Genomic DNA, 16,366 nt, shown 5'->3' with positions numbered 1-16,366 from the left:
GTGACTTGGAGAGAGACTTTTTCAGAGAGTATAGTGATAGGACAAGAAGGAATGGTTTTAAACTGAAAGAGGGTAGACTTAGATTAAATAAAAGGAAGAAATTCTTTACCACAGGAGTGGTGAGGTACTGTAACAGGTTGCCCAGAGAAGCTGTGGATGCTCCATCTCTGGAGGTGTTCAAGGCCAGGCTGGATGGGGCTTTGGACAACCTGGTCTGGTGGGAGGTGTCCCTGTCCATGGCAGGGGAGTTGGAACTGGGTCATCTTTAAGGTCCCTTCCAACCCAAACTATTCTGTGATTCCATGACTGATGGCTACATCTGTACCAACCACTTGCTAGCTCATGTCCTATTTCCTTCAGCTACCTGTAGCATCTAGTGACCCCATCTTGTCACCTTAGTCTCTATCCCATTATTTAAACATACATCTTGCTATACATTCTTTCCAGTGTGTCAGAACTGGAGGATCTCACAGCAATCAGTGGAACATTTCAGAAGCCACTGTCATCCCATCTGACCTGTGACCAACAGTCAGCATAAACAAGCTTGATCTAATCCTCCCCTCCTAAAAAAAGACTGAGTGCAACCCTGAGGTCAGATAAGATTCACTAGACACCAGTGTTGCCACTCATGAACATTCTTACTCTGGTAAAATGCATATAGACTTGAAAATGCAAGGCAAATTCAAATAGATGAACAGCACGTAGGTTGTGTAAGAGTGCTTTTTGTTTTCTATTTTTCCCTTAATGAAATTTCATTATGTTGTAAAGCATCTTAATGAAATGCATACAGGAAACAAGCATAAGTTGCTTGAAAATTGGAGTTAATTATACATTAACTGCAAGTCTTGTAGGCAATGGCCTGAGCACAGTACTTAAGACGTTTATCATCTGAAGTTTAATGATAAAAACAACAAAAAAGAATGGTTTTTGTCCTTACAGGCTTATAAAAACATTAATTAAGTGGCTCATTGATAAGTAGAAAGTCAGTGGGGTATTAGAGTTGGGGTATTCTTTCTGCATTTTTTCTCCCACTTTAGTTCATTTGGAGCACTTTCCCAACACGGTGTTGGCATAGCTCTGTTTCTACTGGTTAACAAATATTTTATCCTAGATATCGACAGGATAAGACAAATGACAAGGAAATCTGTAAAAAAAAAAAAAACTTTGTTCTCTAAAGAGAATTCTACAGTCAGAGCTCTACACACCTAGCTCCAGTGCTTCAGAGACGAACTTCAGCTTCCTCACGTTCAGAAGAAATGTGTGGGATCTGGAAATTCTGGAGGGTGACCTTCCTTCACTGATTGTATCAGGAATAAAACAATATGAATATCTGCCTAAATGGTTAGAATAAACAAGAGTGACGAGAAAAAAAAATTCCCACTTTTTTGTTCAATGATACTAATTTCTAGCAGTTATGCAGAATTTATAAGGACTAAGATAGTAACTGAGTTGGCCAGTTTTACATATCAGAGATATCTTAAAGAGAAGTAGATAGTGATGTTAGTGTCCATTGTTTCCTGTAAAAGCAGGTGTCCAAATATAATGACAATGCAATGACTGAATGCTTAGTGCCTGCCAATCTACTTCTACTATAATGCTGAAAAATGATGCTGATTTACCTGTTCAACTGTCCTAGCCTTTTTTTTTTTTTTTTTTTATCATGAGAACCTACTGACCCATCTAACTATATTGGTCTCTGTCTTCTCTTGCTCACATCATAACATTTTTCTCAGAGACCCAGTGGGCTCATTAATTTATATTCCAGAGCTAGGAACCCCACTCTAAGTTACGTAGCCTATTTTGATATAAGCCCAGAAAAGATGAAAAATCCATCTTGTCTGGAAAATTTGTGCACAAGTTTTATCACCCTCTCTATTAAAGCCAATTTCTCATTTGACCTCCTCTGCCTTTAACTGATGGACAGAGGTCTGATAAATAGCCCCAAGTTTTCAGAGTTGCAGTTTTCACAAGAGACCACACATCAGACAATTGCTTTTATAACCATGAGAAGTGTTGTATTAAAACTAGTTAGTTTTCAACTCTCCCTAAACATGTTCTTATTTGCCTTTTTTTTTTTCCCTCCTCACTGCTGCATATCAAAACCAAAAGCCTTTTGGTTTCGATAACTTTTGAATTCCTTCTCTTCCAATTTATGGCAATGGACTGTGCTATTCCAGGAAAATCTACAGGGTCAGACAAACTGAACACAGATTTTTTGCCTGAGGTCTAAACTGGCAGCAACTGGCAGCATGCAAGCCGGCTCTGGTCTGGAATTTGATGTGGAACTGTGCATAAGCAAATACACTTGGCAAATACTTGGGTAACACCTAAGTTTCCCTCTAAGGCACTTTCTCCAGCCGCTCAGTTATTTCCTTGATCCACCCTTACACTTTCCCCAGTTTTTCCAATACCTTATGTGTGTGTATACATGTATGTATACACACATTTTTTGTTGCATCACTTCTGATTTTCTCAATGTCCTTTAAAAAGGCATTTATATTCAGAGAGTTAAGGGTTTTAATGTGCTGATCATTTTTTGATTTTGCACTAGGCTGCATAAAGTGTGCATTTCTGATTTCCTTAATCTTATGTATCAAAAAAGCATGACCCTATATTATTTTTTTTTACAGAAAAAAAGGGATTCATGCATACAATTAATGGGAGGACATGGAAAAAGAGCTAAGGCAAGTCCTTGACTTGCCTACTTACTTTTGTGCAGCCTATGGGATATCCTAATTTATTAAGGTTAATACTGAAATTATTCTAACGTAAAGCAAGCAATTTAACAGGTATGTAATTTGGGGGGAGATAATTTTTTTTTTTTTCTTTTCCAGGCCAAATGTAACCCTGCCAACTGGAGCCACCTCTCCCCCTGAGAAGACAAGCGCTTCCAATGAAACATCAGGAGACCATTTTCTACCCAGAGATTTGCATCAACACCAAACAGTGTTTATGCAGCTCAAAAACAGTTGACCAGAATTTTCATGAGCTTTTCCAAGTAATTTTCCTTGGCATGGGATCAAGCACCAAGAAGATATGAAGTAAATGAAAAGGAGAGGAGGTGACAGAGATTAAAATGCCAAGCCAACACGCTGTGGCTGCTGTGTGGAGTGCTTGGAAAAGGCCTCGTTCCTTACTGGGCTTGGTGAGGTGAGGGACATTATTCATGGAATGCTTTCTTCCTCATGTGGTTTCTGCTTCCTTACTGAAGGTGCCTGCACTACCCACGGATGGGTATGCCATGTGCTGGGTGGGCAAAACACCCTGCCCCTGCTGCAAAGGCACCTGTGCTGCTTGCCCCAGGAGGTGCCAGCCACACAGACAGCTCCCTGTGCACTCACAGCACCCGGACTGTGGAAGACCACGGGAGGCTGCCGTGCAGTTCAAAACCAAGACTTTTTGGTAAAAACATTGTGCTGCTATGAAAAGGACTGAGAATCTCGTTTTCTAGGTAAATGGACCACCAGATGAAAAGTACAAGGAAATAGCTATGAAAAATATGTCAGAGCTGCACTGCAGGGTTTTAGTGGCATTTTCTTCATACTCATTATCGAAATTAATTCACAAGACTTGCCACAGCCACAATGCTGATAGGATATAGCTGTAATACTTTAAGCTGCTGTTAAGAATTCAAAACATGACAATCAAAACAGTCCTCTTATATATGATTAGAACATTTATTTGCTTGTTCAACGCAAAATTAAGTAGTAAAAGCAACCAGCAGCTGGGAAGGCAGCCAAGCAATAAAATTGATTGATTGCCCAAATACGTAAAAATCATATCCAACACTTTCAAACATTCTCTCAAAAGCAGAAAATCATCTCTTCAAGGTTACCAAACAACCTGGTTAGACAGGATAGTCAACCTGCCATTAAACAGAAGACAAAGTTTGTCTATGTGGTATATCTAATGGTTGCTCAAAATAGCACGTACCTCCATAAATCTGTCTCTGTTTAAGCTAATTACCAGAAGTTATTCAGCAATGACATTTTTCTTTATTCTTTGACTATGTCAGATATACAGTTGTGTCTTGAGGAAAAACATATCAGTCATATAACCCATGTTATTTTCAGAAAAGATGCATTCTCCAACTTCATTTTACTTTGCTATTGCTTCTTTCATAGATCTCTTCACTGCAGCATGTCAATTTTCTTTTTCGTACATTACAATCAGCCACGTAAGGATCCAGCTTTCAAATTATATCTATTTCTCCTGTGCTGCCATCATTCTCTCAAAGTCAATATTGTCCAAAACCAAGTGTTAAACAAGTATTTATGAGTGGGAATACAAACTGCTGAGATGCAATCAGACTTTGCACACTCACAGATAGACTTTGCCCTGAAAGGCTGGTATTTTCAATATCTAGTTATCACCAGAGGTGATAAACAGTATTTATAATGTGAGCAAATAATATCTTACAAATAAAAATATTTAAATTGAGACAATTAACCACTTTTCCACTGAAAGAAATCACACCTAAAAAAGCTGAATTCAGCCTCAGAGAGGGTGCTGAATGCAACACTTCGCCTTCCAGACAGAGCCAGGTCAAAAGAAGTTTCTTATCCCAATGGACTGCATCAAGGTCCCAGTTGTGCATGCCAAATTCACATTCTCTTCATTATTATTATGTGTGACAGCTTTAGTCAATTTGAAGAATGAGAATTCATGGCCTACAGCATTCGGAGGGATTCAGTACCTCATTCTGACAGGAGCCATTGAAAATCCAAGTCATAAATCTGACTTTGCAGGCTCTGATCAGGAAAAAAAAAATACTGCTGACAGGTCCAAAAAGTTGCAGGAATGCTTTTCACATAAGAAGTTGCTTATAAGACAAAAGGATGTCGTTCCTCAACCTGTATGAATAAAATCTAACAAATATACAGCAATAAATATCTTCAAAGGCTTTTGTAAGTCTTAATTAACCAAAATTAATTTCACTAAAACTTCTACTTGACTCTTAAATGGTTGGTTAAACAAAACACCCAAATAAACCTCCTACTTGCCTGCTTAAACTAAAGAACGATTTCTGAAATAGATTTAATCCACATTAATTACTTAAAATAACAAAGCATCATGAATTTTACCTATGTATATTGAATGGACATTACTCAGCAATCTCTGAGCTGTAAGAGTTGCAATAGTCCTTTTGGTTTTCAAATTGTGGTTCAGTTTTCCATATCATTGTAATTACTGCAGCTGCACTACTGCCAACAAGATCCTAGACTCAGAGCTCTGGGCTATGACAGCACATCTAAGTAATCACCATGGGATACTGGGCTAAACTCAAACAGGTTTCTTTTTTATGAGCTATATACATGAGCAAAAGCCGGAGCATGTTTAAACAAAGCAAATCAATTCAAGTCAAGCCTCCCTGCTTAATAGATTCACACAGCTTATTAAGATGAGCAAACATGCCTTAATGAAGAACACCCATCTTCTAAATGAGAGGAACAAGGACTCGGTTGTGCTGCTTAGGCAGGGCAGGGCATAGCCCCAGTTTCAGGCTGTCTCAGCACTCAAGGAAGTGAATCCACTACAAAACAAGTTCACTGCAAACTCCACTCCTCTACCCACCTGCCTTAGTCCTACTTTGCTACCCAGCCGAGTGGTTACAGTTATCTCATGACTCGCCAGTGGGCGCATCACACTTTGCAGGACAGCACAAGCAATGGCTATGGTGACTGCACATTTAGCTGGCTTTTCAAATGATGGGATGGCTTCTCTTACTTCCCCTACTGCAGCGACCAGAAAGTCACCAAGTGCTTCAGATGCTAAGGTATAAACAAATACTGACTCTATAGGAAGACTTGGAGTAATATCATTAGTCAGTGGAAACTACCACCATGAAAACTTTTCCATTCATCATTGTCTTCCCACCCCAGTACAACTTGAAGAAGCTGTCAATATAAGTTGTCAACACTTGTGTCACCACTGGGCTGTGCTATCGCAGACTCTACAGGTCAATTCCCCATCAGTTGTAGAATACAACTAATATCTCTAATTTGTCTGTGAAGCAACCATTGCCACACTATGGCTTATGAGTGGTGAATTTTGCTTAATACTGTGAAAGTTTCAAAAACAAAAGTACTCGTGAACAGATTTGGAGGTGAAAATTCTCAAAAGAGAAATACAACTCTCCTTAGATTATACCACACTTACGTATGAAAGCAGTCAGGGTATTCTTCTGCGTTACATCTTTGACAAGACATTGCTTTTCCTTGTCTTTTTGCAGCAGTTGTGACTATGGACAGCATATGCAAGAGGAATGCAAAAATGATACCGTTTTGATTTGTATCTCTTAGTGACCTCTTAACCATGGTAAATTTGCCCAGATGAGTGACTGAAGTTAATGGAAAGCTCAAAGGCTCTAGAACAGGAATTGATTAGCTGAGAAATCCCTGTCATGGACACTGGGCATGGGTCTGTGGTTTATATACACAGACATACAACACAATCATAAACAAACCAGTTAACTCATTATGCAAATTTTTACAGCTAATTATGAAATACATATTAAAGTGTGCTTCATACTCCAACATATTTCAATCTCTATGAAAATGATTAAATATGGAATTGGTAATTAGATTAATCATTTACTGCAAAATTAAAAAGGAAAATACAGGAAAAGGAAAATGATTACTATATGGCACTGTGGCTTTGTGCAGAATCAAGTTTGAATTTCAAACAGAAAATCCAGCTTGCTTAGAGATTTTTCAGTTTGTCTTATTTTCCTGTTTAAAAAAATGGCTCTGACATCATCTTTTACTGTGCACAGTACATCTTGCAATCTTTCATATTCTCTCTGGTTGTGTCACCTCTCTGACCAAACAACCTGAAAATACATAATTATGTATGAAAATAATTCAAATTAAGAAAATGCTAATATTAAGTGGTATTGCATGACATTAGAAAGCTCACCAACATTACTGAGCAGATTAAATTAGCATTTTTCCACAACATTAAGTCTGTCACAGAATGCAGCTCACCGTACATGCATTTCTCTATCTTTTATTCAAATTAGCTCAGGGCTTTTCCTTGCATTGTGGCTTTATCCTAATTGAGAATTATGATGGAGTAGTCAGTTGTTGCCCAGGTAACACCACTCACAGTTCTGAACCCCACCAGGCAATCAAAATATGCACTGAATAAATAATGCAGTATCTGCCACATGAATGACTGGTTCTATCATGCACAGAAGTATTTTAATATTTTATTTTCCCCTCATCAGTGAAGAGATACTCTTTTGAGCTACAGATACCTGTGGTTTTGTGGTTAGAGCTATATTTCATCATGATCTACTGCGTATAATACATCCATAGGCCATGAAAAGAGAACTTTTCAGATACATGCAGGCTGAAATCTGCAACAAGCTGCAGAGGTGCAAAGACTAACTTCTGTGTATCATCTACAGCACAAACCCAGGTTCAACATACCTTCTTGAAACAAGGACATGTCACACCATGGCACTGCAGTATCTTCCAATTCAAGCATTTTAAGAGTGTTTAAAAATAGTTGTTAGCACTTAAATGGAAAACTGTTTTTACTGCATCCCTGTTTACCTCTAGGCCTCCACCTTCAAGATTTGCAGAGAAAAGTAGTTTTTGTTCACTGAAATAAGCCTACATAACCAAGCCATCTCTTACTTACATGTTTCTCCTTGGCTGGCTTTGCTTTCTTCCTGTTCTGAATTACATTTCCTCTTAAGCCAGGAAATACTATGCAGTTTCCTTTATAATTTTGTGCAATATTAGTACCATTAAGGAAGCAGGTTCACTGGCAAAAGAAACCTGGAACATTTCTGTTTCCAGACATTTTATGCAAAATATGACCTTCCGTCCCATGAAAATAGGAAAGCTGGAATATCACAGTTTGCCTTACATCTTCTCCAGATGGATCTCCTCCACATTTCTTTTCCATCTATACTGGTGGGGGTTCTTTCAAAAGAGTTATTTTAATATCGTACAAGTCACGTCATAGCTGAACTACAAATCCTGCATCTCCAGCATACTGGTATTTGTTTCATAATATACAGTTCAAGCTCTCACTACTATTTTATGGCACTATTATGATGGTTTTAGATGGCAAAGAATAACTAGACAAAAAGCTCTATATTATACATTTTCATTCTTTTGTAAATTTTCACTTCCAGAAGGTGATCTACTGTCTTGGAACTGAGTTTCTATGACTAAGCTCAGGTGAGAAGTAGCCTGCATTATCAGACATATCTACAAAGTACAAACTAACTCAATATCACATATATTAACAGTCCTGCAGTGACACATGTAGAGCTTCATACTCTTTGTGTTGAAGTCAATAATTACAAGTATATTTAATAAGAGGTATATAGATGAGAGGAGGCAAATAGAAGAGAGGAGATAAATAGATAAGAATAAAAATTCCTGTTTTGCTCCGTTTCTAAGTGGAATACTTTTGACTCCCTGAAGTTTCGCAAAGTGTTCAGTGAAGCCTCTAACTTTTTTTTTTTTTTTAAAGATATAACTGCACCTCCTGGATATAGCCAAAACAGAAAGAAACTAAAAAAACTCTCCAAATAAAATAGACATAAAAGATAATTCACAAAAGCTTTTGGAGCAAAGCCTCCTGCTGAAAGAAATGGGACAGAGAACGGAGAAACATTTAACATGTTTCTGCAGGTTTCCAATAGTCTGTTGGGCATTCAAGATGTTTTCCCACTCCATCTTGTCAGTCAGTCAGTCATGTAAGACTGAGGACGAGGATTTCTACCAACTGGAAGCAGCACAACAAAGAACTAGCAGGAACTTAACTGATAACAACAACAAATGAGATTAAAGGAGCTGAACAATTGAATCAAGTGCTTCCTTTGGAATTATAACTGGGATAGAAGAGCTACTGTGGAGACAATAGGAAAACAGAAGGTTTCTGTTCTGAACTAGCAAGGACAGAAAAATCAAGAGTGTTCTGAGACTAGTATCCTATTTAGGAAATACCACAACGAGCCTATGGAGCATGGTTTCATCAAAAGAAAAAGCCAACATTAATCGTTGCATGGCATTTCCTTTAGGAAGACAGAATAAAACTACCTTTGCACTAGGGAGAAAAGAATTAGTATCTTCAGTGAGAATGGCATATATTGATACCCCCCTTGCAGTGTCCTTTGGAAAGTTCAACGGACAAAATGTCTCTAGGAAGCTGGAAGTGTGGAGCAGGAAGTGGCAAGATGAACTAACAGTTACACAGAAGTAGCTCAAGAAAGCCTCCACAGGGAAATGTTGCATGGGGTGTTTAATGAAAGGTTGGACGTGGTGCATAGGGACATGGTTTAGTGGGTGATACTGGGGGTAGGGGGACGTTTGGACCAGATGATCTTGGAGGTCTTTTCCAACCTTAATGATTCTATGATTCTGTGACAGCACCACTCAGAATCCACAGGCTGTAAGAAAGGACACAGTTCAGTAACTATAAAGCAGAAAAATGTACATAGCTTTGAATTTAAATAATGACACTGGAGTTGTTTTTATTGGCACTAAAAATTCTGTGGGTTTATAGTTATGTTTGCACAGCAATTCTGCATCTTCCAGAACCTCTGAGATGGATTCTGTACCACTGCTGCATAATCAATAATTCTTTAAAGATGCAGTAGGAAAGGGACTAAAACACATACAAGAATCACCACCATTTTATCTGCAACTATTATTTTGAGAAGACAGAAGTGAGATAAAGTACAGGATAGGAGTAAGTGATATTCTGAAGTATTACCTTTAAGCTTTAAGTGCATGCCCCAATAACCTGAGGTAAAATCATTCAACTATCAAGGTATTATTGACCTTGAGTAAGGATACTAGTGTTTCATCAGGACATCTAAATTATACTTTGCCTTCAAATTATACTGCTTTTGCAAAATATATGTTGTAGTAAAAAACAAAAGCATACTCTCATTATGGTTTCATTAATGCCAGTGGTAATTTTGGCACTGCTACAGCACATCACTAAAAGGATTTAGTTAAATAGTAAAGCACAACCAGTAAAGAAAACTCACTCAGACAGGTACTCCTAAAAAAATATTCCAGGGAGGCAAATACAATACAATTTGCTTTTAAGTTGTCTCTGTAGATAATACAGTATACTGTGCGTGCACTCCTCTACTCAAAATTTACTCCTATGCGAGCTCATCGTTCTTATTCTTTTGTTGAAATTTGAATCTCTATTCTGTCATTCACATTCAATCAGTCTACTTGCATTGACTTTATGAAGAGAGAAGTACCATTCAAGCAATTTGGACACCAAGTACATCATTTTAAAAAGAAGAGTTCAGACTTCCTGAATTAATTTCTCCTTTCATCTTCATACAAGACTGCTATTGTTATACATATAGTGTATTCAAGGACAAAGTCATCGCTAATCTACTACATTGGGAATACTTGATATTATTTATTAATTGAATCATTTAGTACTGTAAGAGGAATAATGCTCACATAGGCCATCCTTTTGATCCACAAACCTTGTACACATTACATGAGAGATTTCCCAAAGGCTGAATTTTCAGGCTCCAATGTACTACCAGAATGAGAGAAGGAAAGAAAGAAGCTAGAGGTGTTTGAAGAACATGACAGCTCAGAGAAGCAATCTGCAGATCATCTACGTGACACAGCTAGAATAAGTCCAGGAGTGCTCACCCAGCTGCAGTCTAAGGGATCTGCCATACAGCCAGCTGCTGCTGCTATCTGATATCTGGGATCCTTAACTGTCGTGGCAAAGCAAAAAAAAAAAAAAAATGGTGTGAGTTCACCAACCAAAAAAATACTACTAATAATAAATCAGCTCTGTCTCCCCCACTACGAGTATTATTTCTAAAGAAATAAATTTTGTTGCAGGCACAAATGAAAATGGAGTCTCTGCAGTGCATGAACACAGTGCACAAATGCAAGGTGAAATAAGCCCTAGCAAGTGACTGTAAAGCAATAAAACTATTCAAGAAATATCAGTGTCGCTAAAAGCAATATGGCATGCCCGTATCTGACCAGCAGTTTTGCTTCTCAGTGCTCCACTTGCAAAGATTGCCATGGCTAATTCACACCAGAGGGATAAGCACACCCCGTTTTCAAGGCTGAGCCAATGCTCTCAAGTCTGAGAATCCAGTTCTCCACTGACAGAAGATCTGAGTCCGGTCTTCCCTGCCCACCTACCAGTATTTACAGTGTGCGGACAGCGCTGCAAGCAGAGAAGTGATCTGCCTAAGAACACTGGGTACATTATCAGCAGAGCTGGGGAGGGTGAAGCCTGCCCGCTGCCTGGCCAGGGGAGTGCTCCTTGCACAAAAGCCCCCATCCTCCCACCACACGCAGCACCAGGTGTTCGGCTTCTACTCAGTAAGGCCAACTCTTGGTTTCAGTGTCTTACAAATCTCTATGAATTACAATAAAACAGGCAGCCAGGGCTTCCAGATTACTGCACAGAGGCGCTGACAGGTCCGCTTTGTCAGGCTTGTGCACCTCAAAGGTTACTCCACATGTCTCGATAACTGCTCATCCTCGTGTGACCCCCTCGCCCTCTCATGACTGAGAGCATTTCAGATAAGAGTGATTCAGATATGTCTGACAGAAACTCCCAAAAGCTTCACTAACTGTAATTTTATAGAAGCAAATTTGCTGCTCCTCTGAGCTGGATCAGCAATGTGTCCCCTTGGTCACCCCGCAGTGGTGACGGAGCTTTGAACTGCTGCAGTCACTCACCGAAAGAGAGACCTTGCTGGGAAAGATCAGGGATGGAGAAAAATAATTCTGTGCCCCTACATGTGTCTCTGACAGTTTCTATATTCACGTTTTGGGGTAACTAACTTTGGGCCAGATTTTGTCACTCCCATTCAGAGCAAATAGCATCTCACTGAATGCCTAGTCCCTGGGGAGTACATTGAGGCAATCTGGATCATGCTGAAGAGCTCTTCCCACTGCGAGGGATTTGTTTTTCTGTCTGGCTTCAAAATGGCTTCAGCTGCACTATTCACAGATGAAGGCAATGCTCATGGTGCTAGCAGACTGTGGCCTTTGCATGGGAAGGAACATTTCTGAAAAGGGTCCCCTGCTTGCAGAAGGGAGCATCCGCATGAAACGGGGAGCAAGAACAGCGAAGCGTGTCTGCATCGTACTAAGCCATCTCACCAGTCAGTACACACAGTCCCTCTGGAACAGACAAAACTGACATTTTGGGGGATGAAAACTCGGGCTTTGTGATTGTCATCAGACAACTCACTGTGTTACATCAGCCTGGAAGTTACATTTCTGGAAATCCCAGAACTGACTGCTGTATCCAATGTATAGAGATGTTGATAATGAGCGTATGCACTAGGAGCATGTTTCTGAATTCAGCCTTGGTCCTGGGACCATGACCAAGGCCCCAACAGTCTTTCACTGAGGTCAGGACTCCTTCCTGAAGCAGTAAGGAAAGTCTCACTGCAAACACACAATACTGATGTGTAAGTTATGACTAGACAAATTTGTAGACAATAGGCAGGCCAATAGAGCAACCACAGAATTAACTCTCATTTTTTGCCTTTCCTCTTCAGTTTACCTACAAGTACTTCTCCCCAGCCCCCTGCAGAACAGTACCTCACTGAAGCATAGCTGCTATTTGACATTACTAGACCGCTGTCTGTGAGCCCAAAGATTTTACTGTGCCTATAGCTTAAACAAAAATATACACACAGAGGAACTGAAAAGGGCAAAGAATCAGTTGCTCATGCCTGGCCTTGAAATAACAAACTAACCTAAAACTTCAGAGCAGTTCCTGACTCCTGATCACATATCCTGGCACATTCACCTGACCAACACCACAAAGAAAAGAGATGGTGCTTCACTGGCTTACTTCAGGAGTGCCACAGGAAGCTAAGAGACATCATGAGGTACAAAGAAAAATAAAAAAATGAAGAGCATAATTCCATTACCTTCAGAAAAAAGAAAAGAAAAAGAAAACATTACCCACAGATTTGTTCCTGTTATAGAGATTTAAATTTAGCAAAGCTATAGAAAAAAAAAATCTGATGGGTTCTTATCTAAACCATTTATTCCATAAATAGAAAAACTGATTTCATGCCCTTTAAAGTTGCTTTCAATGTTGAAAGTCTTCCCCCTCACTGCCCTGAAATAAACTAGAAACTCAAAAAGAAAAAAATCTAACATCACAAACATTAAGCCTGCCCTTCTGTGCATTTGGTGAATAATACTTGCACTCTGGATGATCCAACAGTGTTGCCACCAGAGGAATCTCCTATCTCTTCCTGTGAATGACAGCTGTGTTCAGGCTCTCATCCTGACGGACAGGTCCAAGACCCTACAAATTTCACCCTGGCCTTGAGGAAAAAGAAGTGGATGAGGACTGGCATATAATGCAAAGAAAATGTAGAACTGGAAAACTCTTTGGGTTTGGGGTAGGAAAATATTCACCTGGTTGTTTTGTTTGGGTTTTGGGGGGAGGGAGGGAGGGCAGGAGGCGCTGGTTAACAGAACCTTGAACCACCAGATTGAGACCTTTCTCTTGCAGAGCATCAGACAATCCAGCACAATGGACTAAATGAATCAAAACACAGGATCAATGCCTTAAAAAGCATAAGAAGAGGAAGCTCAGCAAATTTCTATTACAGTTACCCATGGCAAATGGCTTTGCTGGACTGAGGCCAGCTACCATAACATACCTATCTCTCAAGCTTGTCTAGTAGTAGTAGGTGTATTGTTTGTTAAATTACTCTTTCCCTTATCTCAAGTTTTTTAAAAAAAAAAGGAAAGAATATAAATGGTCTTTTAGTACAAACAGACAAATTGCTGTGCAGCAGGTTAAAATACTTCAATATATACATTCCTGCAAGCCTTTAAATTGTTGTTTCACTAATTCCAACAAACACCTGTCTTCTCTTTAAAGGAATGAATTACATATGGCACCAAAGGAAAAGAAAGAAAACAGGAGTGACCTCAGTTAGCTACAGCTGCCTAAATGTTAGTAACTTATGCTGACCTCCTCAAAGCAGGAGGTGGAGAAAACTGCCATTTAGATGTTCTGGTCTCTTCTCTCTCTAGGCAAAGTGTTTGGGTGAAGAGCTTAGAGCACCCAACCAGCCTTACAATGGCTAAATCTGGAGCAGTAAGTGAGGAAGCGTTAAGGAGAAGAGTGGACGAGATGCCTTGTACAAACCTATAGAGTATCTCTCTTCCTCTACAACCATCAACCATCTTTCAAGTTCTAGAAATTTCCTTCCACTCTCATAACACTGATTTTTCCCCCTTGAGCACCAACTTAAATTTCAGAAAATTAAGGCTCTCAATATCTTATAAAACATACTTTAACAGTATTTTATCCTACTCACCTTCCAATGGAATAATTAAAAAATGCCTGTGTCCTTAATGGGCTAGACTTGATGACCCCCAAGTAATTCTGTAGGCACATGCTCTAGATTTCCCTAATTATCTAGAGCTTCTAAACTTCCTCACTGCAAAAACCAAGACAACTGTCAGCATTGATATGTGCCTCACTACAGCAGCGTGCATTTACCACCAGCTGGATGTACCTTCTAGGTCAATTACTTTAGACACAGCTCTTAAAAAAAAAAAAAAGGAAAAGATAATATTTCCTCAAACAAAGTCACGACACAGGCAGATACTACATAACAGACCTTACCAGGGAGTCTAATACATTCTAAATAGTTCCAAGGCTCTTTGATCTGGGAGATAAAAGCACAATAGGATTCAAAAATTGAAGTTAGGCACATTTCAGTTTGTGGCACATGTCAGTTGGCAATACTTTTCAGTAGTGGTTACAAATAGACACTTAATAAGGCACGTGATAGATTCTTTCTAAATTGCATCAGACATAGTTTTATGGCTTCTTTTCTCTTCCCGGAAAGGTCTGCTGTCTACCTTATCTTACATCTCATCGGTTTCAACTCTTCTGAATGAAAAAAAAAAAAAAATGGTTAAATGCCCTTAAAATCTATCAGTTTCTTTATACTGTACTTAAGAGTTGAAAGAAAGCAGAAAAAAAAAACACCCACGCAACAAAAACCATCTCAAATCATGCATTAATTATGAACCTATTTCACTAACCCAACTGCATTTTTCCCCACTCTTGTGAGTGCCCATATTTTCCATCATAAAACTGTACCTGTTGGTCTCTTTTGCCATTTGTCTCTGCGACACTCAATGTTCTGTCATGGCTTATCCCTATTCATTAGGTATTGTTGAGAGGGAAAGTAGCAAAACTGTAGCTAAATCCCCACTTGTGTTATTCCATATTTTAACATCTCACTTATGTCTGTCTGATCTACTACTACTGCATAGTTTGAAAGGCCCTACTTAGAAATTACATTATTGTTAAAAATAATACCATTACTTAGGTAAGCATCTGTACTTCTCCCTCTGTGTGTGGCACTGGAGGGAGTATATCTAAGAATACAGAAGCTCTAATGCATGTTAAAGGACTTTATTTCCTGTTTCCTCCAGACTCCTTCCCTTCATAGCCTTTTCACAAAGGTGAGGGAAACAAGGCAGGGAAGAATATATGTTTTTTGCGACATGGGCTCTGCGTAGAAATGTTTCTGCCTTTCTTCTGAAGCTGCACCACAAATAAATGGGTATTGTTCAAGCATGGCAAAGACAATTAATATGCTGCAACATCTTAGGCAGGAGCACTATATCCTACAGGTGGATCAAGGAATCCAGGTGTTTGGAAAGCTGTCCCCTGCCTCCTCCAAGGTTTCCAAAACCACACATACTTTTGGAGCTTTTTCAAACCACTCTGTTAAAACACCTGGGCGCTCTCAGCTCCTTCTGCTAGATATTGCCACGGGGGAGTATTACATATTCTTTATACATGCCTTGATATAATTCACAAGAAATAAGTGATCAGCGACAATGTGAGAGCCAGGCACTCTCAATTAAGATCATATCAGCTCAGAAACAAGTCATTTTTTCTCTTTTATCCCTGCCAATTCTTAATTAAAACAGGTAAGTAAATACATAGGACTGCTGGAATCAAATTTGGAAGGGCTGAAATTCCCAAAGATGAGCTGTTATTGACATGTTACTGAAGAAACAAAAATATTATTTTTGAATCTTTATTTTTCAGCTTACATAAGGAAATATTAATTCCTAGCCAAAATAAATCTTGATTTACAGTTCTGCCTGAATCACATAGCAAAGTAAAGCTTTTCGATGTACATTGTAATAATAAATAGTATGTTTTTTAAACATCCAAAGCACAAAGCATACTCATGAATTCAGCAGCTGAAATGGCTGCAATTAAGAAGTTCAGCCTTTGCTCATCTTCAGAAACAGTTCTTTTATTTCATCCACTCTTCTCCTCCCCTTTCTGAGGCTTCCACAAAATGCACCAGGACACTGAA

The 16,366-nt window shown here is 39.1% G+C and overlaps 1 protein-coding gene across 2 annotated transcripts in view; it reads right to left on the bottom strand.

Moving 5' to 3' along the window:
- DHRSX (dehydrogenase/reductase X-linked) overlaps window positions 1-16,366 on the bottom strand; it is a 168,161-nt gene that overhangs the window by 85,269 nt on the left and 66,526 nt on the right. The window lies entirely within an intron of this gene.

This window comes from Cygnus olor, chromosome 1 (assembly GCF_009769625.2).
Source record: "Cygnus olor isolate bCygOlo1 chromosome 1, bCygOlo1.pri.v2, whole genome shotgun sequence".
In the NCBI taxonomy this organism is placed as follows: Eukaryota; Metazoa; Chordata; class Aves; order Anseriformes; family Anatidae; genus Cygnus; species Cygnus olor.
Note: the sequence above shows the minus strand (reverse complement) of the source record. Positions and strands in the feature narration are given on the sequence as shown.